Below are 25,324 nucleotides of genomic sequence, written 5' to 3'. Positions count from 1 at the left end.
AGCTCTCCCATGAAATCAAGGTAGAATCCCAGACAGACAGAGATAGGTCCCCCACCCCCTTTTTTAAATGAAACCATCCTAGCTTATTAACACAGTCCTCTTTTCATATCTCTAAGGCCGTGGGCTAAGTACAGCTGAGCAAGTAATACATCAGGCACAAGAATGAAGTAACCACACCTCTTCTGAGGAACAACACTTATTAACATTGAAACTGAGAATCCCCTGGAGGAAGACTAGACCAAACACATAAATGCTTCCGAGGAAAGCCTGGAGAGGGAAAATAGGTAAAAGCAGATATTTGTAAACAGATGAAATGCAAGCTACATGCATATTTAGTAACACTTGCTTAACTCTGCTGGCTCCCAAAATGGAGCTTGGGCATTGAAAAAAGGAAAGAAGCCAAATTAAGCAGGCCATGATCATTGAGTATCTTACAAGTTAATTCTACTTTTCAAAGAGTCTTGAAGGTCACATTAACTTAATGCAATTTTTTTTTTAGTCAGAAATGAATGATTCAGGGTGTTTACCCAAACTAGAGGTACAAAACAGCTGCTTCATTCACAGCTGCTAGAAAGCAAGTGTGTTATGGCTATCAGAGACTCCAGGCATGGGTAGCTCCAAATTGGAATCCTTTTCCGTACAAGGCAAACACCTTGTTTCCTTGGCAACCATTTTGCTTTGTGGCTCATGCGCTTCCCCTGGCCCCTCCTGGTATCAGTAATCTGTCTATCCAGGAATCTCAGAAGGGCACACATGACTCTCCTGACCCCTTTCTTAGCTTTACAATAACCCTGTGAGGATGGCTAGACTGAGAGAGAGGTCCCATTGTCTCCCAGTAAATCTCATGGGATTTGAACCTGGATACCCACAGGCTTCATCTAACCATGACACCACATATCTCTCACATACACACACACAGGAAGAGAGAGATTGTATAACCTGGTCTCTTGAGCCACTCTCTGTAGCCCTTACCTGTCACTAGCTCCATTTTATGTTCCCTGCCCCAGAACTAAGCCCACCATGTTTGCCAACACATGCCACTCCTTCCCAGGGCTTCCAAGTGCTATAAGACCTCAACCAAAACTAATTAGTAATTCTAGTACAACTCCATTGTTCATTGGTTGTCTTACGCTATCTAATTGTACTGTTTTGTATCCTATAATCTACCTGGAGTCTCAATGAGAAAGATGGCCTATAAATAATGTAAATAAATCATAGGACCTAGGCCTAACACATAACATTACTTGCCTGGCTCCATGGGCCCCAGAATCTTGTATCCCTAACACAGTTTGCATGTACTTTATGGATTTTCACCTTCTCTGAGGATGAACCTGTGAGGAAGTTCCAGTCACAACCACAATGTGATGTACAGAGAACCACTCTTGAAATGTCTTTCTGCAACTGAAAATCACCTGAAGCCAAGTTCAGCCCATCCACAAATACACAATATCTGACCTATATCCAAATTTAACCCAAATTGAGCCCATTCATGGGGAGGGCAGAATACCAGTCAAATAAAATAAATAAATAACTGTTGAACGTGAGCTGGATTCTCTGAATTTAGTTGATGTTATTCCATGTAGTTATTTTGCAGGATTTGTGTGCATTCGGGAACATTTTGTACATAGCCCTTGCGAAAGATTAGAAACAACCAATGAGAAAATGCACTCAAGGACAGGCAGTATGTGTGTATGTGTGTGTATTTTCATTCAAGGTTGTGTTGACTTGCAAACAATAGCAACAGTGCCAGGCAGGGAAAAGACGTGCCAGGCAACCACTCCATTGGAGCAGCAGGAGACGTGGAAACTTGACTCTTGGCCATAAGTTTGCATAACATTTGTATGGAGCTGCTCACCCTTGATAGTCTTCATTTTATCCTTTGAGCCTATTTCCAATCTTTGTAGGCATATTGCCAATAACAGCCCAAATTTATTTATGTGATCAAGAAAAAGCACTCAGCAGGAATAAGGTTCTTCTGGCTGAGTTCTGATTTCCAAATTGAAAGGGGGGAGGGGGAGAGGAACCCTTGCAAAGTTTACAAAACCAGCTCAAATTGCAAATGGTTTTATATGTACTGGTCACAGACTGTAATAATAAACTTGACTTGACTTGAAAAAACCAGCTCAAAGATCACAATATGTCAAGGTGTCCTCATTTATAAATCTCAGCAGCATCTGCAATCCAAGCTCTTTCCTTCTAACGTATTTTTAATACAATTCCTCACTGGCTAATCATAGGGACAATGTTTTGGAGGGTGTTTTGTTATTGTTGCTGTTTTTCCTCCTATATTTTTTCTCTCCAACACATGGTAACACTTTTTCTACATGGAAATAATCTTTTTGTATAGGCGATCACTGTGTAAAGTATATGCTGAACCAGACCAAGGAGATTTTTAAATCCAGCATCCTGTTTACAGTGTTCACCAGTCAAATGCTCCCACTAGCATCACATGAAGACAGCAACTCATTTCTGTTCCATCTCTCCTGCACAAGATAATCAGATATACTGCCTAGAAACTTGGAAGCTCTGTTTTAGCTTTTAGGCCTAATAGCATGGTACATGTGTTTATTTCCGCGCACCCCCTCACCTGCTAATTATCCCCTGAGGAATTTAGTAAAGTAAGTAAATAGTATAGCTATCTTCTCTATACATGCACATTTTGCCACCATTTTGTCTCCCCCTCCCCCACACACACAAATATTCTTTGATGTTGGGATCAGTATCTCTCCTGTTTTGTTCTTCCTTCGTGTCAATAACCCAGTTTCTGGCTGTGCTTTATCTAATCATTGGACTACAATAGGTATTCCCAGAAAGAAGTCTCGCTGCACCTGTTATTTGGCCATCAGATTGTTAATCAAAGACCACCACCCCACCCCACCCCATCTATTAATTAATGCACTTTTAGCCAAAAGCCAAACAGTCACATTTGCATTTCCCAAGAATCCATGTCCATTTATAGTAAGCCTTCACCATTTCCTGCCTGGGACTGACTGTCCCCCAAATTAGACCCATTTCATTGATCAGGCCAAGACTGCTTCTGGTCCTAACATGCCTCTTCCCCTCCTGGACACACCCCATCACTTACCTTATTTAGAACTTCCTTTCCAGGGCCCTGATCTATCTCCTTCTAGTCAGGTTACACACCTGAGCTCACTCCAAGCCTGGAAAGCCTTTGGGTGCCAGCCCTACCCTTGTGTTCACAACTGCTAATCCCAAACCTACTGCAATGAAACATAGATTTGCCTGGAAGATTTGCAGCTTGGACACTTGGACTTCTGTCTTGGGATTCAGATCTCTATTTGGATCTCCATCAATTAGCAGCTATAGCCACCTTTTTTCCCTCTCTTGCTCTGTCTCTTTGGCCTGTTACCTTCCCTTCTTGAGTGGAGTAACTTGCATTACATTTGGATGCCTCGAGAAACTGTCTCTTAAAGTGGACTTTTAGTACTGAGCATGGATAGTGAATGATTGAGATTGCCATGACTGCTGGAGGGTTGCATATTCTGCCCCTCAAATATGCGCCCTTAAACTTTGTTTCTGGTTTCACTCTGTCTTGATTGCACTGTATCCTCAAGGATCTATAATCTCTGCTGGAAGATGACCATTCTCTCTCCCAGGGATTGAAGGAGAGGCTAGTCTTTGCTTACAGGCACCTTTCTAGTCTACTCAACAACAGCGACAATAGACCACCCAAAGGAGATACAAACCAAGGGATTAATGCCTGCAGAGACTCCAGTACCACTTTTGTCTCCAAACGCACTCTGATGACTGATCACAAGACCAAGCATTGAATGGCCGTATCATCAAGAGCTCAATTGTCATCCTGTCCTATCTATCATGTACCTGCAATGCCCTGCTTTCATGTACATTGGCCAGAGTGAACCGTCTACACATAAGACAAAATACAGACATGAATCAGTCATTAAAAATGCAAATCATCAAAAACAAGTGGGACAGCATTTCATCCTCTCTGGACATTCAATAACAGACCTTTAAGGATGCAGTACTTCAGCAGGAGAGTTTAAAAAAACATTCCAGTGAGAAGCTGCTGTGTTGAAATTCATATGCAGATTTGATATTGTCAGAGTAGGCCTTAGTAAAGATTGAGAGTAGTTAGCAACTGGATGGGCACTCAAATGCACATCCCCATCCTTATTGTATAGGTGGCTCAGGGCGCCATCTTGCCACACAACAGAGCAAGCAATGAAATTTCCAGCACATCTGGGGAACGTTGGTCCAATTGCTTCAGTAACAAGGAAACGTTCCCTCTTTCTCTCAGATCGAGGAGAACATGAGGATTTTGTTCAGCCTCAGTAATAACAATTGGCTAAATGATGCTATGAAATCATCACATTCACTACGTGATCCCTGATTGGCTGGGATCATGTGCATTTCCAAGACTTAAAAAGAAATAATAACAACAACTGCACTTATATATCACTCTTCTAGACAGATTAGTGCCTCACCCAGAGCAGTGAACAAGTTAGTGTTATTATTACCCCCACAATACAGCTGGAGAGCTGGGGCTGAGAGGAATAGCTTACCCAAGGCCACCTACTGAGCTCATGGCAGTAGTGAGATTCGAACCAGTAGAGTGCTGATTCACAGCCAAACCACTTAACCACAGTGCTAAAGCAGCTCTCTGTGCCAAGGCAACAGCAGACCAGGAGAACACTAGATGCCACCAGGCATAGAACTACATATTAACAAATAGCAGGGGAGGAGGCTTTTTAACCTTTCAGAATAGCACTAGGTTTGTCATCTGCACAGAGTTTTATAAAATCCACCTAAATATTCTCCCACATGCAATCAGAATTAAGTCCTCAAAGGTGAGAAGCAGGCATCAGATTATGTAAAGAGTGCCTTGCTTCATTTCTTTCTTTCTCTATCACTTTCACCCACAGTGACCTAACCTTTACCTCCCACAAAACAATGGGAAGTCCACCCTTTTCCTGTTTTCATTGTTCAAACATTTCAAGTAAGGAAGTTTTTCAGGTTTTTGTTTTTTTTTACTCTCAGAGCAGAATTACAAGTAAAAGGGAAATGGACCAACTAATGTAAGTTTCAAGCTGCAACTTCTGTAAGCAGAAGGTGAAAATAGACTAGAAGGTTATATAAGAACTGGCTAGCATCCTGACGAATTTGAATGCATAAGTGATATCTGGTGCAGTGCTTTATTTCATTCATGCCTAATATGGTGACTTACTGGGTGTAGAATGGCTTACTTCTTCCTGATGCTTCAAAGATTCATTTGTGGATTCAAATTCTAAAATATTGTTCCTTTTCCATCCCTCTTCCTCAAGAGGTGGAAAGTTCAGGGCACCCTTCACAGGGTAAGTGCCCTTTACAGGAAGAAAGCTCTGAAGACTAGTGTCTTGGAAGAATTATTTACAAATGTGCAAATTTATCAGAAATTACAGGGGTGAGGAAGCAAGCCCAGAGGCAGCCCTAATAACAAAGCAGATTTTTTTAAAAAAAAGAACAACATTTCTTAGGTGCCTGTCAGGTTCCGCCATAGCAGCTGCAGAGCTCTGGGCATGGGTATCCACAGTAGGGGCCTGGGGCATGAGCAGGCTTGGGATTGGCCCCTAGATAGTGGAAGGAGGGGGGTATACATCACCCTCTCAGCCACATATGGACCTGTCCTTCAGTAGCCTCTGCTCTTCCTCCACTCCTGCACCATCCTTTGCCAAGTGAACTGCTCCCACTCTCCAACCACTCCTGCACACCTCACCATCAGCTCCTACACTCTCCACCCTTTGGCTCCCAACTGAGCCTGCTTATATAGGGCTTCCTGCCCTGCTCTCCACCCTTCCACTTGTGGGTTGATTGCTCCTGATCTGGGCCAGCTGGGGAGGCTTCTAAGTGTGTCTCTCTCTGCTCCGATCTCCACCCTTCTTCCCCTGGGCTGGCTGCTCCTGATCTGGGCCAGCTTGGGAGGCTTCCAGCTGCCTCTCCCCAGCTTCAGCCTCTCTCTTTTCCCTTGTTTCCTACTTGGAGGTTGGCGCTGGTAGGGCCTTTCCAGGCAAGATGGCCTGATAGCCATTTCTCCTTGGGTATCCTTGCAGCTAGGCAGTTCCCCAGGGCAGGTGGCATTTCTGTGGACCTGATGCCCAGCTTGCCGGCCCACCCAGTGTGTGCACAGGGGCAGGGGTATCTCCAGCCTGTGTGTTTTTCCCCTTGTTTCCTAGCCCCTAGGGAGGGGTCTGGGGTTTGTCTTGGGCTGCTCCTGGGTCTCCTGGAGTCCACCGGCTGCCTTCTTGCTCATCTGGGGCTCCCCTGGGCACTGATGTCCTACCGCTCTCTTCCAGCTGTGATGGCAGCACACCTTTTGCAGGTACCAGGTGTTGTCTGAGGGGTGTGGACAGCTCACCCTGGACAGTACCTTTCTGAACATATTGTGCTCAAGTGAATATACATTCTTCTAAATGCATGTAGAGCATACAAAACACTAGGATGGTGGTTTTCAACATTTTTAGATGCAACCTAACTTCCAACTACAATCTGGGATCCACTTGTAATTTATTAACCAGGTTGGGGGCTTCCACTCAGACGATTTTCTCCACCTTGGATGCTGTTGGAAAGCAGTTTCCCCCCCAATTCCTACACTACACTTTCTTGAACCTCCTATGTTCCTCCTGTCTTTCCTTTCTAAAACTTGCTTTACTATAATCCTTTTTGAACGATCACAACAAAGCCAGGGTGGCTGCCATGTGGATGAAGAAAATCTGGGTCTTCCCAGCCTCATCCACATCAGTGCCATTTTCTCACCAATGCATGAAGAGATGCATCCTCCAAAATTTCACCTTCATACAACTAGAAAAGGTACAGTTGTCCTAAATTAGGAACATGCACACGACCCATTCTAGGTGACGACAATTTTTGGTGGCTTCCTTGTTGCCACTTCAGCTACTGATCTGACACAGAAGCAATGGGGTTTCCATATTAGAAGTTTTCTCAAATTTTCCATGCTCTGGTTCCCTGCAGTGACTATCCCGCAGCAGGGCTTTTAAAAAAAAATTGATAATTGACATATTGTTATAATGTTATGACTATAAGAAGGAGGACCAAACTGCTTGGTTGGATAGGGGCTGTGCAACCATTAACTTAAAGAGAATTGCAGGGTTTCTGTCTGTCCATACCTAGAGGCCTGGAAGAACTTACCTCTCTCCCCATATACAGGATATGGACAGGCTGTGGTTATTTGGTAAAAATGGCTATGCACTCTACACATGCTAAAAGGCATATTTGTCTTTATTGTGGGTGAAACATAGCTGGTACAGCATAATGGCTACGAGGTTACAATCATGAAGCCTTTAGTCTGATTCTTGTCCCTTCCATGAACTTCCTAGATGGTTTTAGGCAAGTATCTCTACCTCTGCAATCTGGGCATAATAACAATTGCCTGCTTTGGAGGGTTGTTTAAAGCATTGCAATAATATATGCGAAGTCCTTCATTTATGTATATATATATTTTCCATCCCAAGATGAATTACACAGCGTAAGGCTATGTGATCCACAGTTGGGACATTCAGTTTTCGTAGGGCTGCTCAGACCCGTAGCTTGTCTGTCGGAGCCAGAACACCAATGACTCCACAAATCTTCAACCTTCCAGAAACGTGGAAAACAGACCTCTCTCAGGATAATCCTGAGGAAGGACCTTAGTCTGATTTGTTTATACAACAACTTCCCTGACCTGTGGAGGTCAGTTTCCTTGGAGAAAGTTATGTTTGCCACCTACACAAATCCATATCGTGATTGTATCTCAATCCATGTTGGTAAAGCTGGTGCGCAGATTGGCAATGCATGTTGGGAACATTACTGCTTGGAACATGGAATTCAGCCTGATGGCACAATGCCAAGCAACAAAACAATTGGTGGTAGTGATGACTCATTCAACACCTTCTTCAGCAAGACGGGTGCAGGAAAGCACGTCCCTCATGCTGTGTTTGTGGATCTGGAACCATCAATAATAGCTGAAGTGAAGAATGGGACGTATAAACAACTCTTCCACCCTGAACAGCTGATTTCTGGAAAGGAAGAGGCTGCTAATAATTATGCAAGGGGTCTCTACACTGTTGGGAAAGAGATCATTGACTTAGTACTGGAACGTGTCAGGAAGTTGGCTGACCGGTGTACTGGCTTGCAAGGATTCCTCATTTTTCACAGCTTTGTGGGAGGTACTGGCTCTGGTTTTACTTCTCTGCTGATGGAACGCCTCTCAGTTGACTATGGAAAGAAATCAAAATTAGAATTTACCATATACCCAGCTCCTCAAGTTTCAGCTGCTGTTGTTGAGCAATATAACTCCATCCTTACTACCCACATGACCCTTGAACATTCTAATGATGTCTTCATGGTGAACAATGAAGCTATCTATGATATTTGTCGTAGGAACCTGGACAATGAATGCCCTACCTACACCAATCTCAACCACCTAATTGGTCAGATTGTCTCCTCAATCACTGCCTCTCTCAGATTTGATGGTGCCTTAAATGTGGGCATGAAAGAGTTCCAGACAAATCTGGTACCTTATCCTAGAATCCACTTCCCCTTGGTAATTTATTCCCCCATTATTTCAGCAGAGAATGCTTACCATGAGCAACTCTCTGTCGCTGAGATTACCAATGCTTGCTTTGAGGCATCCAATCAGACAGAGAAGAGTGATCCTTGTCATGGTAAATACATGGGCTGTTGTATGTTATACTGTGAGGATGTTGTCCCTAAGGATGTCAATGCTGCTATTGCTGTTATCAAAACCAAGCGTACCATTTACACTTGGTTTTGATAGTGTGACTGGTGTCCTACTGGTTTTAAGGTAGGCATTAATACCAGCCCCCAACAGTAGTTCCTGGTGGTGACTTGGCCAAAGTCCAACATGCAGTCTGCATGCTCGACAATACTACGGCTATTGCAGAAGTCTGGGCTAGCCTGGACCACAAGTTTGACTTGATGTATGCCAAGCAGCTTTTGTCCATTGGTATGTTGGAGAAGGAATGGAAGAAGGAGAATTTTCTGAGGCCCGAGAAGATCTTGCTGCACTTGAGACATGTAAACTGTACATGTAGCATCCCATGCATATAAATGCATATAATCAAGTAATCTTCCAGATGATTTTGCAAGTGCTGAAATATTTAGCTGGATACAAATAAAATATTCCTGCATATTAGTAAAAAAAACAGTTGGGACATTCAATAAATAATAAAATAAAGTATGCATTGCAGAAATTTGAAAATAAGCATAAAATTCAAATGCTGGAATACAGAGATAAAACATTGCTGAAACAAAACATAAGCAAATTGATGTAACTTACAACTACCCAGTAGGATCATACTTACAATAACACAAGTACATAGTATTAAATTCTATAGTGCCTATCCCTTTACTGATACATCTCTTTGAATCCACTTCCTTACAGTACAGCCCTACTATCTAAGTACAAAAACCCTCTTGAATAATTCAGTTTTGCATTGTTTGTGAAGAGTATGGGAGCTTTTCTGACCTCTTCAGGCAGGCCATTCCATAATGTGGGCGCCACTACAGATAATGCGCATGTGCAGGCAGCTGTTGATTTTATCCATTTGCAGGGTGGTATCTGCTTTGATCACCTAAGAGGGCTACACATATCCTGATATTACATGATATGTCAGGGGTGGCCAAAGTTGCTTAATGTAAGAGCCACATAGAATAAACGTCAGATGTTTGAGAGCCGAAAGACATGATACATTGAAGTGACTACAGATGAGGAGGTGGGTTTGGGGGAGTGTTCTGAAAGTGACATCACAGGAAGGGGTGGGGTTTAGGTGCAGTATGCTGGAAGTGACATCATCGGAAGGGGGGAAGCTTGGGAAGAGCCATCACCTGACCTTTGACTTGGAAATGACATCACAAAAGTGACATCACATCCTTGCTAGGCTTCACCCCCAAAGTCCCCAGATATTTTTGGAGTCAGACCTGGCAACCCCAACATTTTTATTGAAAATATGAAAGACATGGAAAGAAAGAAAGAAAGAAAGAAAGAAAGAAAGAAAGAAAGAAAGAAAGAAAGAAAGAAAGAAAGAAAAGGAAGGAAAGATGTGGAAAGAAAGAAGGAAAGGGAGGGAAAGACATGGAAAGAAAAGAGGAAAGGGAGGGAGGGAAATAAACTAGACTAAAATAAAATGTATGGCTATGGCAATACTCAGAGACCTCCGGGAGCCACACAATATGACTAGAAGAGCCACATGTGGCTCCCAAGCCACAGTTTGGCCACCCCTGTGATATGTCCTAGTAAGACATCTAGGCACTGAAACTATGGGCCAAGCTACACATGACGAATGACACTTGAATGGCAAGTGGATTGAGTGGAGGGCAAGTGAACAGGGAGAAATACACTTGCCATTCAAGTGTCATTCGTCATGTGTAGCTTGGCCCTTAGTTTAGAGACTGTTAAGCCTAGATAAATAAGGAAAGAGAGCCATGTCCAAAAGTTCAGATGCCACTGTAAAGTTGGCATTTTGAAATATTATACCAAGCTCCAAAATGTTTAAGGCCAGATTTGATATTCTGAGTTTTGACTTGTGGTGAACTAACAAACTGTAGGCAACTGTGTGGTTTTCCTTTGCTGATCATGTTTCTTCGTTCTAGCAGAGATGCATTTCCCTGGAAATCTGATGGCTTTATTGCCAAGAATCTCAACCTCTATAATCCACTCTGCTGAGAAATGGTTGTATAAATATAGCCAAGTTTGGCAGTCGAAATGAAGTGGTATATTGGCGGACACATGTGAAGACCTGATTGTGATTTTTGTCCCTTCTGCCGCTATTCCAGGAAAACAAAGAGGAGCTCCCAGGAACCATTACCCTCCCTCCCTCAGTACCAGTAATATTCTGAGGGTGTTTTTCTTTCAGTTGTGCAGCATTTTCTTGATTTATTGAATGAATTTGGCACTGACAGCTTGCTAGTCCAAGAAATAAGACAGGCTACAATAGAAATAAGGGTTGGACTATAGGTTATGTGGGAAAACTGGGAACTTAACTCTACATTTCTGTCATGATTTCTCTCATAACCCTAACCTAACTTTTCCCTTATTATGCTGATACAGCTCTGAGGTAATGCAGAATAGAATGAGAGGGGGGAAAGGCTTCTTTACCTCTTGCATACTGATTTTCCCTTACAAATGTCTTCCACTCAAATCAAATAATCAGTAAGTACAGGAGAATTATGTCCCCACCGGCTCATTCTTTCCTGTAAGTACCCCTCCCTCTGTACATTATCACTTCCTTAGCAAACATGAGTTTAGGAACTTGTGTTTATGAACATAAATTCTAGTTCTCCCATGAAAAACTGTCATAAGAAAATGCCATTCATTTGGGATCATATAAAACTGCCTTATATTGAGTCAGACTGTTAATCTTCTTGTGGTATTGCCTAACTGGCAGTGGCTCAAGAAGAGAAAGTAGAGTATTTCCCCAGCTCTTGCTGCCTGAGAGCCTGAGAGGTATCAGGATTTAAATTTTTTCATGGAAAGCAGGTGCTCTTCAACCAAGCTCCAAACTAGTGACAAAAGTTTGTGGCATACATAATGTTAAACAATATCTACATAACCACTCCTATGCTTGCTTGGTCTCAGGATAAGTCACTGAGTTCAGTAGGCAACAGATTGTAGTCTTAATAAAGGTACAGTGAAGCCTTTATTGTTGAACATTCCTCTGCCACTAACTTCCTCTAAGCAATCTAAACTCCCCCCAGGGGGTGGGGCCACTGGCCATGTGACCATTTTCAAGAGGTGCCAGAATTCCGTTCCACCGCATTCCAGCTAAAAAAAAGTTCTGCATGTACACCAGATTCAGGAAAAATCAGAACACCTTAAATTACTTCTTGAAACTCAACTAGGTTCTATCTATGCTCACTCATACAAAAACACAATACTCATATGTACATTATCCTTATACAAATTGATGATGGGTCATTGCCACATACATAATAAACATTCATACTTACCATTGACTAACAGTGGTGCATACTCCTTTCTCAACTGTGCCCACTGCTACTAACAGCAAGCAGCCCTTTCTACCCCTAGACACGGTATGTCATTTTTTAAACAGTTGGAATGCTCATAAATGTTACTAGCATCTTCACAGCTGAAGCCCATGACCAATATACCCAAGCATTATTATACCCAAACATTATTTTATTTATTTATATATTACTATTTATTTATTTATTTATTTAATTACATTTTTAGACCGCCCTCCCCGTCAGACGGGCTCAGAGCGGTTTGACAACAAATTAAAAACAGTAAAAACATTATAAAAACATTAAAACATCGTATAAAAAACCATTAAAATTGGCAGGTGTAGACTATTAAATATTAAATTGCAGCATTGTCCTGCATGGGTGGTAGAAGGTCTTCAGTGGTATGGCCAGTGAGAGGACAGCCTAGCCCCCACCAAATGCCCGGTGGAACATCTCCGTCTTGCAGGCCCGGCGGAAAGATAACAAATCCTGCCGGGCCTTAGTTTCCTCAGACAGACAGTTCCACCAGGTCGGAGCCAGAACTGAGAAGGCCCTGGCTCTGGTAGAGGCCAGGCGGACCTCCCTGGGGCCAGGGACCATCAGCAAGTTCTTAGTGGCTGATCGAAGCGACCTCCGGGGAACATATGGGGAGAGGCGGTCCCAAAGGTATGCTGGGCCCAGTCCGCATAGGGCTTTATAGGTCAACACCAAAACCTTGAACCGGACCCGGTACTCAACCGGTAACCAGTGCAGCTGATGGAGGATAGGTGTTACATGAGCCATAACTGGTGCTCCGGCAACCACCCGTGCAGCTGCATTCTGAACCAGCTGCAGTTTCCAGATCAAGCCCAAGGGAAGCCCTGCGTAGAGTGAGTTGCAGTAGTCTAATCTGGAGGTGACCGTTGCCTGGATCACTGTTGTGAGGTCATGGGTCGATAGGTAGGGGACAAGTTGTCGAGCCTGTCTTAGATAGAAGAAAGAGGATCTAACAACCGCTGCAACCTGTGCCTCTATTACTACTTGGTAGTAATAGTTACAGAGGTTTCAAAGACTATGTCCTGTTTTTACTAGGGCTTTCCCTCCATTTGGTGATTGGGGGAAGCAAACTGGCAAAACCTCTTATTATTTTCTGCAAAATCAACATGCTCTAGGCTTTAATTTGAAAATCCATTCACTTCTTTATGAACATATTAAGTACCCTAGAGGATTACTTGAAGTTGGCATTGATTTCACAAATATGTATATAAAATGGGAAATTGGGAGTGGATGATGACTTCCAAATGAGAGTCAGAATGTAAACCACTCTGAGTGGACCTCAGGTGGTTGTGAGGATAATAATAACACACTTTGTAAACCACTCTGAGTGGATGTTAAGTTGTCCTGAAGGGCGGTATTTAAATTGAATGTTATTATTATATTATTATTAGGAAAAAAGTCCTGTGAGATTAGACCAGTGGTACATTTAGTTCAACATAATATTTCACACAGTGACCAAACAGTTGCCCTGAAGGGCCAACATTCAGGGCACAGAGACCAAGGCAAGACCTCTGATGTTGTCTTACAGCATTAGTATTTGGAGGCTTGCTGTCTCTGTACATGGCAAGATTTGGGTCCAGTAGCACCTTAAAGACCAACTAGATTTCCAGGGCATGAGCTTTCAAGAGCCAAAGCTCCCTTCAAAGGAGCTTCAAAGGGAGTTTTGACTCTCAAAATATCCTCTTTCTTACACCATTGCCTCCATTTCATGTGAATTGGGCAAGATCACTGTGCACACATGGAAAATCTACAAGTTATCTAATTCACATGAAATGGTGATCATGCATATTGAGTGCATTGTGTGGATCACTCATTTCTCATTCATCTCTGGAGAGCTACCATTCTGTGCATATCAGAGAAACTGAAAGCATTACTTCTCAGCCACAATCAAGCTCAAGATTGTGTGGTTGGGGGGATTCGGTTTCGTTTTCTCAGCCATGTCGGACGCTCCTCTTTGCAGGTCCGAGAGGAAGCGCCCGAGCACCCTGTCCGAGCAGCTGATCTGCGAAGATTAGCCCCCAAAACTCCCAGTGAGGGAGGCTGGGTCCGGGACGCTGCGGGAAGAGCCCCCCGGAATCAATGCGGGGGGTTAATTGCCCGTTTGTCCCTACGGAGGCCGGCAGACGTGCGCGGCGCCTCGAGTGCTGCCGGGCCATGGAAAACGGCAAAGAGCAGAATTAGGCGAAAGCCTGCAAGTAAGCGAATCCCTTCTGTTACTACAAGCGCACGCGAAGGAGTGGTGGGATCTGAAGCTAAGAAGGCTCGTTCTTCCCCTTCGCTGAGTTTCAGAATCTGGTTGGCGGTTTCCCCCCCCCTAAAATGGCAACGAAAAAACAAAGTCCCGCTCTGGGCAAGTCAGTTTCGGCTGCCCTGAAGGGAGAGTCGTTGGAGGAAGTAGTGCGGAGGGCGGTTGGTGAAGCCATAAAACCCTTTGTTGACAAGCTGAACGAAACAGATCAAAGGGTGGGCTTAATTGAGAGTGAAGTGAAAACCATTAAGGAAGCAGTGGGGGGGGGCAGAGAAGTCTGCTCGGGAAAGTGCGTCACTCGTGAAGGCTACAAATAAAGAGCTTAAGCTGGTGGAGAACCAGCTGATCGGGCTACAAGTGGAACGAACACAGACAATTTTGCGCCTCCAGAATGTGAAAGAGGAGGAAAATGAGGATTTACGGGGTCTGGTCTCGGAACTACTGGCGACACCCGCGAGGGCAACTAAAGAAGAAGTAAAAAGCGCCATTTTGGAAGTCCGTCGGGCTACTTCAAAATATGCAATGAAGCGTCAGCTGCCTCGCGAGATCATCATTGATTTTTCATCTAAGAGGATCCGGGACACTATCCTATATAATTCATACAATGCAGATTTGGACTTTTTGGGTAATAAAGTTAAGATATTGAAAGACGTCCCATTTCTAGTTCGGAAAAGATGTTTTAAGTATAAAAAGTTCGCAGCTCTTCTGAGAGAACGTGGAATAAAGTACAAATGGTTATTTCCGGAAGGAATCTGGTTCAGTCACAAAGATCAAGCTTTCAAGATATTATCAGAAGATCAACTAAGGGATTTTGAGGATAAAAATCCGGAATTTCAGTGCACCAAGCAAGACGAAAAGGAGAAGTCTGAGGGGGGGGGGGAGGAAACGAGCACTGCAGCTGCAGTTGCGCAGAGAGAACTGCGTCCGGGACCCAGGAGGGGAAGGAAAATTTAATTTGAATTTAAATTGTAATTTGCATTTAGTAAGGTCAACCACTCCATCAATATAACATAAAGCTTTAACTTTTGAATAATGGCAGTATGAAGGGAAAACATTTTGTGTAGCATAGTTGTTAAAAAAAAAAAAGATTGTGTGGTTGGGAAACTACTTAGAGAATCATTCATTCACTGTCATATGTGGAGCTGTCAAAACTGCCAGGAACCACTGACAATGGTACGTACGTAAATATGTTGAATGTGAGACAATGGAATGTTCCTCCCTGGCTGTCAGAAATATTCCCACACAAGCAGGGGACCCACAAGGACTTGCAAGGGGCATCTCATTTCCCCCTCCTCCACCGTTTCCTCTTTCCCTTCCGTGAAAACCACCGTAGCCTCTCCCTTTTTCCTGCTTCTCTCCTTCCCATCCGCCAGTAAACCTACCTTTATCTACCCCCATGTCTTCAGCTTTTCCTCCTTCCCTCCACCTGCCAACTTCTTCCTGGGAAAACTACTACCCATTTGTATGGTGCCCACCACTAGGTCAGGGCCAGCTGTGACGCACTGGCTGCCAGGCTAGGTCCAATTGCACAGTGGGGAACCTGCAAAGTCTTGCAGGGGGCACCTCCCTTTCCCCTGTATCCCCCTCCCCACACTATTTCCTCTTTCCCTCCTCCTGGCAACCCTTCCCTGCTTTCTTCTCTCCTTCCCACCCATCCACCAACCTATTTTTTATCTGCTCCCTCATCAGCTAATATTTATTTATTTCATTTATAACCTGCCTTTTTCCACAATGGGGACCCAAACAGCTTACATCGTTCTCCTATCCTCTGTTTTATCCTCACAACAACCCTGTGAGGTAGGTTAGGCTGAAAATGGCCCAAAGTCACCCAGTGAGCTTCCATGGCAGACTGGTGATTTGAACGTGGGTCATCCAGATCCTAGTCTGAAACTCTAACCACTACACCACATTGGCTTTTGTGGGGAAGCTGCGGTTAAACAGTAGCCAGCAGCCAATCTTGGGTGAGTCATTCAAGTCACATGGTAGCAAGTCACCCGATGGTTTCTGCGAAGCCTCGCCCCAATGAGTTCCTCCCCCAAAGGGAGACAGCGGTATTGCGCAGCATAGTAATGAGAGGAGCGATGGCAGTCATTCATAAATCTTGATAGTTTATATTACATATGAAGTTGCCTTTTACTGAGGCATATCACTGGCCCATCTCAAGCAGTTTTATCTGCTCTCACTGGCAGTGACTTTCAAAGGTTTGGGGGTCAGACTACATGTTATGATTTATAACGTGTTGTGTCTGGGTTCTCCGCCTTTGACTGACACAGTCAGACATCAGATATGAAAAAACTTGTTTCCTTAAGTACACTGGGCCTCCATTCTCATCAGGACCATGAAGCAGGGGATAAGGGAATACAAGAGATGATATTACTAGATTGCCAAAGCTAAAGCAAAATGCATAAGGAAAGCCAAAAAGAATGTTATGTGTGCAGAATATCTGCTGCACGGCATGCAAAAGCTGACTTCCGTTAGCTTGCCCACACCCTTCAGAGTTTTGGAAAAAAAGTGGCCCTTCTCAGGAAACTGTTTTGCTGCGTGGGCATCCCCATCTCTGTCTTTAGCGTGGTACTTCACACAAAAATAGAAAGAGGGACTGAGGCACATTTCCTTTCTATTCATGCTGAAGGTCGCATTCAGGATCACGGAACCTCTTATTCCCACCCCTATTTGCCTGTTTTACTATGATACTTGGGCCTTGCTTTCTGCTTTAATGCTAGGAGACAACTACTGCCAGCATGAGTTGACAACAGTACAAATAACTCGGCTTCCACAGAAGTAGATATCGCATGCAACTATGTCCTCTGTAACCTGATATTTTCTTACCTGGAAAACCTCAGGAGGGAAAGGCACATGCTTGCGATTCTGCTTCTACTGAAGGGACTTGCAGGAGAAGCCAGCTGCTGGATCCTCAAAGGTGAGTTTTGACACAGCTTTCATTCAGAGTGACTGGACTACCCAAATCAGCATGCTCCGCATGGCAACAGCAGGGCTTTCTACAATGTGCCATTCCAAAGGAACATTTATGCAGGTCAAAAATTCAAGTCATGCAAAAACTGCATTAGGTTAGCATGAACATAATGCTCTTCTGTGTTAATGTGGTCAAATTCTCAGTTTTGAGGGTTTCCTCTCACATGATGTACACTTCAAAATGTCATGGGATGTGACTCTAAGCAACCAATCATGAGTGCACAGGCAAGGGAAATGCATGGGTGCATTGTAGCTGTGCATGGTACACTTGCAAATTTTAATCACGTACCACTTCTAAAAATATTTAGAAACCATAACAACTAGCATTGAATCATCCTGATGGGGCAGAGCAAGTTACACTGCCGACTATAGGCAGTGGTGTAGTGATTAAGAGCGGCAGGACTCTAATCTGGAGAAGCAGGTTTGATTCCCACTCCTCCGTTTGAAGTCAGCTGGGTGACCTTGGGTCAGTCACAGCTTTCTTAGAGCTCTCTCAACCCCACCCACCTCACAGGGTGATTCTTGTGGGGATAATAATAAAATACTTTTGTAAACCGCTCCGAATGGGCATTAAGTTGTCCTGAAGGATAGTATATAAATCGAATGTTATTATGTAATGTTATTATAAGAGGTTGCAATTCATTCTATTCCACTCATGTAAGATGTAGGATTGTATCTTAAAACGTCAGTTTATTAATCTGCAAATTAAAGCCTGTAGCATGAATTGTGACTGTTTAGACTACCCTAAGCTATCTCAGAGTTGCTGTTACTTGTCACTGATGTTGCCTGGACAGAAAAAAGTCCAATAACCTAAAGGCAAGGGAAGTCTCTTGCTATGGGAAAGGAGCCAATTAAGACTTACACATGAGATTTTACAATTACACATACCAGAACCCACCAATGTGAGTGAGCAGTACCCACACAGCTCTATAGCGGTCACCAACCATTTCATAGGAGTAGGGAGGGGTAGGCAAACTTTCAGCTCAAGCGCTGAAAAAATATATCTACCGGTGTTCTATGATCTACCTGTGTGCCAGCAAACCAAATGGGAGCGGGAGACAGGGTTGTATTTGGAGGCACATTTGAAACAAACCAAGCCCCAGGGACATTGCCAGCATCTCAGAGATTCACCTTGGACTAGACTGGTGGTGGTTCAAATCTGGGAGATGATGAAAAGCATAAGCCAAGCATGTTGCCTTATCCCATGCTGCTGAACCCAACAGCGGTGTCAGTGTCTTGGTTTCTTATTTGGAGATCTGACCCTGGGTACCAAAACAAAATGGTCTGATGGGCCACTTTTGACACATGTACCAGGGGTTGTTTACTGCCAGAACAGGACAATGTGCAGATTTTTCCATGCATATACAGCTTTACTCCGTACACGGAATGAATATATATGTGCATAAAAAATCTGTGCCTTGCTCTACTACAAGAAATAGCACCCACATGTATCAGGAGCGGTGCAGGTAATGTTCGGTTCTACTGATGAATTCCTGTGTGTGTGATTGTAATGTCTGAGGACCGGTTTGTGAAGCTAGAACCACAGCCATGGTCTCTGTAACTCTGGAGGTTTTACATCCAGCTTGAAGCATGATATGAGATATATCAGATATAAACCACAGATTTCAGTGGAGCTCAATTCCCATTAAGTGTGCACAGGATCATAGCCCCATAAAACATTAGTCAAGGTTCGATTAAAGACTGTGGTCAGAAATGACTGGCCACACAAAACCACAGAGCAGCTGCTAAATCAGGACTGGATGCTAGCGTTCAGGGTAGAAACTGTTAGGCCAGGGCAAGCAGAACAGGGCGGGGGGGGGGGGGAGGTGAGAGGGGCAGGTCATGATTAAGAAGAGGATAGACAATGTGGCAACAAGCAAGCCTGGGACTGACACAGGAGCTGAGCCAGAAAAGACAGGGCAGGAAGCCAGGATCATCAAGTAAAATATTGGAGCCAGGAAAGGAAACCACCCCATGATTCTGGTTGCTCTAGGCTGCTTCCTAGATCCTCTTGTTACACACGTGGGCCAATGATAGTATGTCTGATATCGCAAGGCCAAGGATCAAGGAGCAGAACAGGGCTGTAAGGAAATGGTTAAGAAAGATGCATTGGTAGAGGGATAGGGACTTTTGACTATCCTTCTGAGTACTGCTGTAATGATTCTTCTACTGGGAGCATAACCCGTGCTGTTTAATATGTTATGTTAAATTGCTTATGTTTTGTTTCAGCATTATTTCAGCCCTGTGTCGGGTTTCTGCTTGTTCTCAAATTTCTATTGTAGTGTTTATTGAATGTCCCGGTCATTGATCATATTGACTTACACTGTGTAATCGTCCTTGAGTGTCAATGGGAAGGGGGGGGGACTATAAATAACAAAAATTTAAATAAATAAATAGGCTCACAACACATTTCACACTGAAAGCCTATAGACAAAGGGCCAAGTTAGATTTGTTCCAATAGTTAGTTCCAACAGCTAGTTCCAATAATTTTTGGGGTACATATTGTTCCCCTCTCCAGATTTCTGGCTAAATGTGAGACAGTTGTTTAAGGTAAAGGTAGTCCCCTGTGCAAGCACCAAGTCGTTACTGACCCATGGGGGACATCACATCACAACGTTTTCTTGGTAGACTTTTTATGGGGTGGTTTACCATTGCCTTCCCCAGTCATCTACACCCAGGAAACTGGGTAGTCATTTTACCGACCTCGGAAGGATGGAAGGCTGAGTCAACCTTAAGCCGGCTAGCTGAACCCGACTTCCACCAGTATCAAACTCAGGTCATGAGCAGAGCTTGGGCTGCTGTACTGCAGCTTACCACTCACACCCCAGGGCACCATGAGACAGTTATTTATGTAGTTTCAAATGGGTGGCCATGTTGGTCTGCAGTTGAAGAGCAGGATTCAAGTCCAATATCACCTTAAATTCCAACTAGATTTCCAAGGTATAAGCTTTTGAGAATTTTTCAGACAAAGTACAACTCCCAAAGAGGATTTCAGCAACTAAAGGCAAATACAATGGTCAATTGGGAGAGGGAAGAACTCAGCAGGGATGTGGTGTTGCACTAGAACTTCTGTTTCTTGTACACTCTATGGTTAGGTTTGCTGATTTTTTCTTGGGAAATTCCTGGAGATTTATATATTCGTGATACAACAACAATTTATTGCACACTCAACAAATATTTATTTATGTTATTTATGGTCTACTTTTTTCACTGAGACTCAAAGTGGATTACACAGTGTGATATTAGTACAGTCAGTATCAAGGACAATTTCATAAACAATGTCATATGGTAAATAAATGCAAGTTTACAAAGACATAACATTAGCAAGAATCCAATACAGTGCTGAGGAAATGCTGAATCAGAACATAAGCAATTCTAGGGCTGACATAGAAACACATATTTAAAGCAACTGATAGTATGTAAGGCAACATAGTGGTGAAGTCTATGGTTGAAGTCTATGGTCCCTAATTCATTAGTGGAGCATCTGAGACCCCTTTTTGAATAATTTGGTGGAAAGCCTTTTTGAATAATTCAGTAGAAAGCTAGGAGAGTGGGGGCTTTCCTGACTTCCTCAGGTAGGCTGTTCCACAGGGTAAGGGCCACCACAGAGAAAGCCTGTGTACGTGCTGCTGAGAATACACAAAAAAAGGATTAAGGGGAAAATATTCTATATTAATGTTTTGAGTATCTCTGTTACATATTACTGTTAACCTCCACAGATCTGTACTAATCATTAGTAGTGGGTGTCTTTTGGGATGACTTTAGAATTGCTGAATGTCTGTATTTACAAACATTTGCCATGTAACGCTAAGCAAAGTCACACCATTCTAAAGCTGATAGTCTTCATCTCTATATCTGCATCAAAATCAACACTAACTCCAAATCCCACAAAAGATAATGTGTGTTATTTGTGTCAGCAATAGAGATGGGCACGAAACAAAATACGAACAAAAACTCATGATGAACCAGGCTGGTTTATGGTTCGTGAACCAGTGGTTCAACAGATCCCATTTCTGATGAACCGCCACAAACTTTAGGCTGGTTCATTTAATTTATTTTTCAGTTCCTCTCTGCAGACAGCCCGGTGCTAATCAATCAGTTTCCTAGGCAACAGGGGATGGACTTCCTGGAGACCTTCTGCTGACCTGGAATTGGTGGCTTGCTGGCCTGGAAGTGACATTTTCACGAACCAAAATGAACTGATTTGTGAAACCAGGCAGGTTCGTGAAAGTTCGTGGTTCATGAAACGTGATGAAACATGAACCGCATGGTTCTTTTTTTTTCTGGTTTGTGCCTATCTCTAGTCAGCAAGAAATGATCTCTACTTTGTTAAAAAAAATGTAATAGACTCTTAGTAGTTATTGCTTCAAAATAAAATGTGAAGGTTGAACTTGATCTGTTACCCTGATAACTAATGGAAAGCTGATCAAATACGCTTTTGCTCTTTACAGACATATAATCAGAGACAGAAATTCAAATTCAAAGTTATTGGAATAATATGAAGTACAACATTATTATTTTTAAAAAGAATAGGAAAGAAATCCAAGGACATAAATATATATTTGACAGAAGAAGTATGTTAAAGAAATGCTGAGAGGCCAAGATTGTATATTTGAAAGCAAGAGTCTGTGGCACCTGTGGCTTATCACTAAAAAGCATTCTGGGAATAATATCTGCCACAAGGCTTAAGCGAAAGAGTCATGAACACTGCAGTTTTCATGTGAAAGCAGATTCAGCATTATTTGCTTCACTGTGCATCAGAAGAAATTGCTGTTCTTATCCAGAATACTAACAGACGCTTCAGTATAACAAACATTTTGTATTCTCTGCACACTTCAAGAAGGTATTGCTGCTGTTTTTCTTCTATAAAATCTGTGTTAAAACTTGGTTCAGGTAGTTCACTCTCACAAGTGGCAGGGGGGGGGAGCGCCAGCTGCAGCTGTCTGTTTTTTAAAATAAATTTACAAGACAGCTTAGTGTAACAGTTAAGAATGGCAGGACTCTAATCTGGAGAACTGGGTTTGAGTCCCCATTCCTCCTCTTGAAGCCAGCTGGGTGACCTTAGGCCAGTCTCAGCTTCTCGCTGCTCTCTCAGCCCCACCGACCTCACAGGGTGATTGTCGTGAGAATAAAATAACATACATTGTAAACCACTCAGAGTGTGACATTAAGTTGTCCTGAAGGGTGGTACATAAATTGAATGTTGTTGTTGTTGTTACTTTTCCAATATTATCTTGTCAGAGTTTTCCTTAACATCACAATGTATTCATAGTACAATAACAAAGTAGCTATACAATGCAAAGCTGTGTCCTTTGTCATGTCATACTTTCAATGTACATTAATGCCCAAGATATCTGTAGTATGATGGTGGACATGTTGAATACATAAGCCTCTCCTGTATGGCTTGGCACCACGGCCAGTGTTTTTAGGATTGCAGGCTATGGTAAATCATAGTCACATATTCAACACAGCAGCAATCTGCCCTCACTCAAATCCCAAGTTATAGGACCCAATAAATAATTGGTGGCTTTGCCTATGATGACAGCTATGCACAGAACTAATCTGAGTCAGATCTCAGTCCAGGAATCTGATTTTAATGCTGGGGTTTAATTTCTTGGTACCGTTTCCATGCTTCTAATATCTGCATCACAGATGGAAATTCAACAGGCAATGCTTTCCTCAGCATTCAGGATGCATCACTCTGTTGAATTCCTAACTGTCATGATAGGGCTGCTGCAACAGGGAAAATTATTTTCCATCTAACAAAATTAGTATAACATGAAGGGGCTTACTAGGGCTTTCTTTCAGCTGGAACGCGGTGGAACGGAGTTCCGGAACATCTTGAAAATGTTCACATGGCTGGTGGCCCCACCCCCTGATCTCCAGATAGAGGGGAGTTTAGATTGCCCTCCGCGCCGCTCAGCGGCGCATAGGGCAATCTAAACTCCCCTTTGTCTGGAGATCAGAGGCGGGGCCACCAGCCATGTGACCATTTTCTCTAAGGGCAACCCACTGAGTTCTACCACCTCTTTTCCCAGAAAAAAAAGCCCTGGGGCTTACTATGACAAAATCTAAAAATAACATAATTTGGTTTCATTGATATGAGAGATGGAAATCCAAACTCTGATGCGTAGAGATAATTTCAGCCTTACATTTCCACTCAGCTACCAGCCAGATAAAACAGAGAGACAGATACACACAAACACATACATACATTAAAACTATGTGTGGCCCCTGTGAAGATCAAACAATCTGTACAACATGGCTACAAAGGGCTAGGATAGGGGATCCCCAAGATGACTCTCTGAGAACCAAGGTAATCCAAATTATGTTATTCCCTATTACTATGTACGGATATGAAATTGGATGGTGAAGAAAACTGACAGGAAGAAAATTGATTAATTTGAAATGTGGTGCTGGAGGAGAGTTTTGCAGATACCATGGACAGCCAAAAAGACAAATAAGTGTATACTAGATCAAATCAATCCTGAATTCTCCGTAGAAGCTAAAATGACAAAACTGAGGCTATTGTACTTTGGTCACATCATGAGAAGACAAGATTCTCCGGAAAAGTCAATAATGCTAGTAAAAGTGGAAGGCAGTAGGAAAAGCCACGTAGTAGAAGAGCCAAAATAAAAGACTCAAAATAAAAGAAGCCACGTCCTCCAGGTTGCAGTATCTGAGCAAGTCTGTTAATGAACGGACATTTTAGAGGTCTCTCATTCATAGGACAAGGCCCTGTGGCACAGAGTGGTAAGCTGCAGTACGGCAGCCCAAACTCTGCTCACGACCTGAGTTTGATCCTGGCGGAAGCCGGGTTCAGGTAGCCAGCTCACGGTTGACTCAGCCTTCCATCCTTCCAAGGTCGGTAAAATGACTACCCAGTTTCCTGGGGGTAAAGTGTAGATGACTGGGGAAGGCAATGGCAAATCACCCCGTAAAAAAGTCTGACAAGAAAACATCATGATGCACAGGGGACTACCTTTACCTTTACCATTCATAAGATCGCCATAGATCAGAGGCAACTTGATAGCACATAACACACACAAGGTTGCAGAAAAGTCCAATGTATTTTTTAAAATCTGCAGTCAAAAAATTCCAAAAATGTTATGAGCTGTGCCTGATGTACAGGCAAGCCTATTTATGTGCTCCATCTCCTTAGTTAGCTAAGAGTCAATATTTCTATTGTGTTTAAAGGAAGGATGGGAAACTGAGTTTTCATTTGCAAAAAGTATAATTTAACTTATTATAATGTTATCTGTATGATGTGCTGTCAAGTCAAAGCCAATTTGACAGAAATGGTTTGCCATTGCCTGCCTCTGCACAGAAAGCTGAGCCTTTCTTGGTGGTCTCCCATCCAAGTATTAACTATTAGAAGAGGAAGAATAACGCTGTCCTTTCCTCTGGTTTCAAAGGGGGACAAACCAGAACGTTAGAACTACAAAGAAGTCAGGGATTTGTTTACTCTTTACTGTCCTGGCACTATTCATTGATGTGTAGACTGCTAATCTCAGGACTTCCTCCTTGCACACCTGCCTCTCTTTGTCACAATCCATCACAATCCTCTCTTCTCACCATCTTGCACCATGGATGCAGGACTTGTCCTACCAGGGCTCATTTTGAGGGGGAACGCACAGGAACACAGTTCCGGTAGTTCTCCAAAGAGGTCACATGTCAGGTGCCCCCCCACGCCTGATTTTCAGCCATTTTGGGCCCGTGGCCTGGATTGGGGCCAAAACAGCCAGAATAGGTGATGTCAGGGGGTGTGGCATATGCAATCCAGTTATGCTAATGACACACTTCCAGTGATGGCAAGGGGTGTGGCATATGCTAATGAGTTATGCTAATGAGTTCCTGCAGCTCTTTTTATACGAAATGGCCCATGTCCTGCTATCCAGTGTCATCCTTAGACTAGACAAATAAATAGGGATCTCTCTTCTTTCCTATCAGAATATGGAGTTCCTACAATAAAGACCTCTCAGTTCTTTTCTGAATGTAAGCCAAGGTTCTTAGTCTAAGTTTATTTTCTGTCACCTACACTAGCCTACACTCATCATGCTTACTTCCTGT

The 25,324-nt window shown here is 43.2% G+C and overlaps 1 pseudogene; it reads left to right on the top strand.

The window, feature by feature from the left end:
• The first annotated feature begins 7,840 nt into the window (after positions 1–7,840).
• On the top strand, positions 7,841–9,068 carry LOC129334532 (tubulin alpha-1 chain-like; annotated as a pseudogene).
• The last annotated feature ends 16,256 nt before the right edge of the window (positions 9,069–25,324 follow it).

Source organism: Eublepharis macularius, chromosome 8, assembly GCF_028583425.1.
Source record: "Eublepharis macularius isolate TG4126 chromosome 8, MPM_Emac_v1.0, whole genome shotgun sequence".
NCBI lineage: Eukaryota > Metazoa > Chordata > Lepidosauria > Squamata > Eublepharidae > Eublepharis > Eublepharis macularius.
Note: the sequence above shows the minus strand (reverse complement) of the source record. Positions and strands in the feature narration are given on the sequence as shown.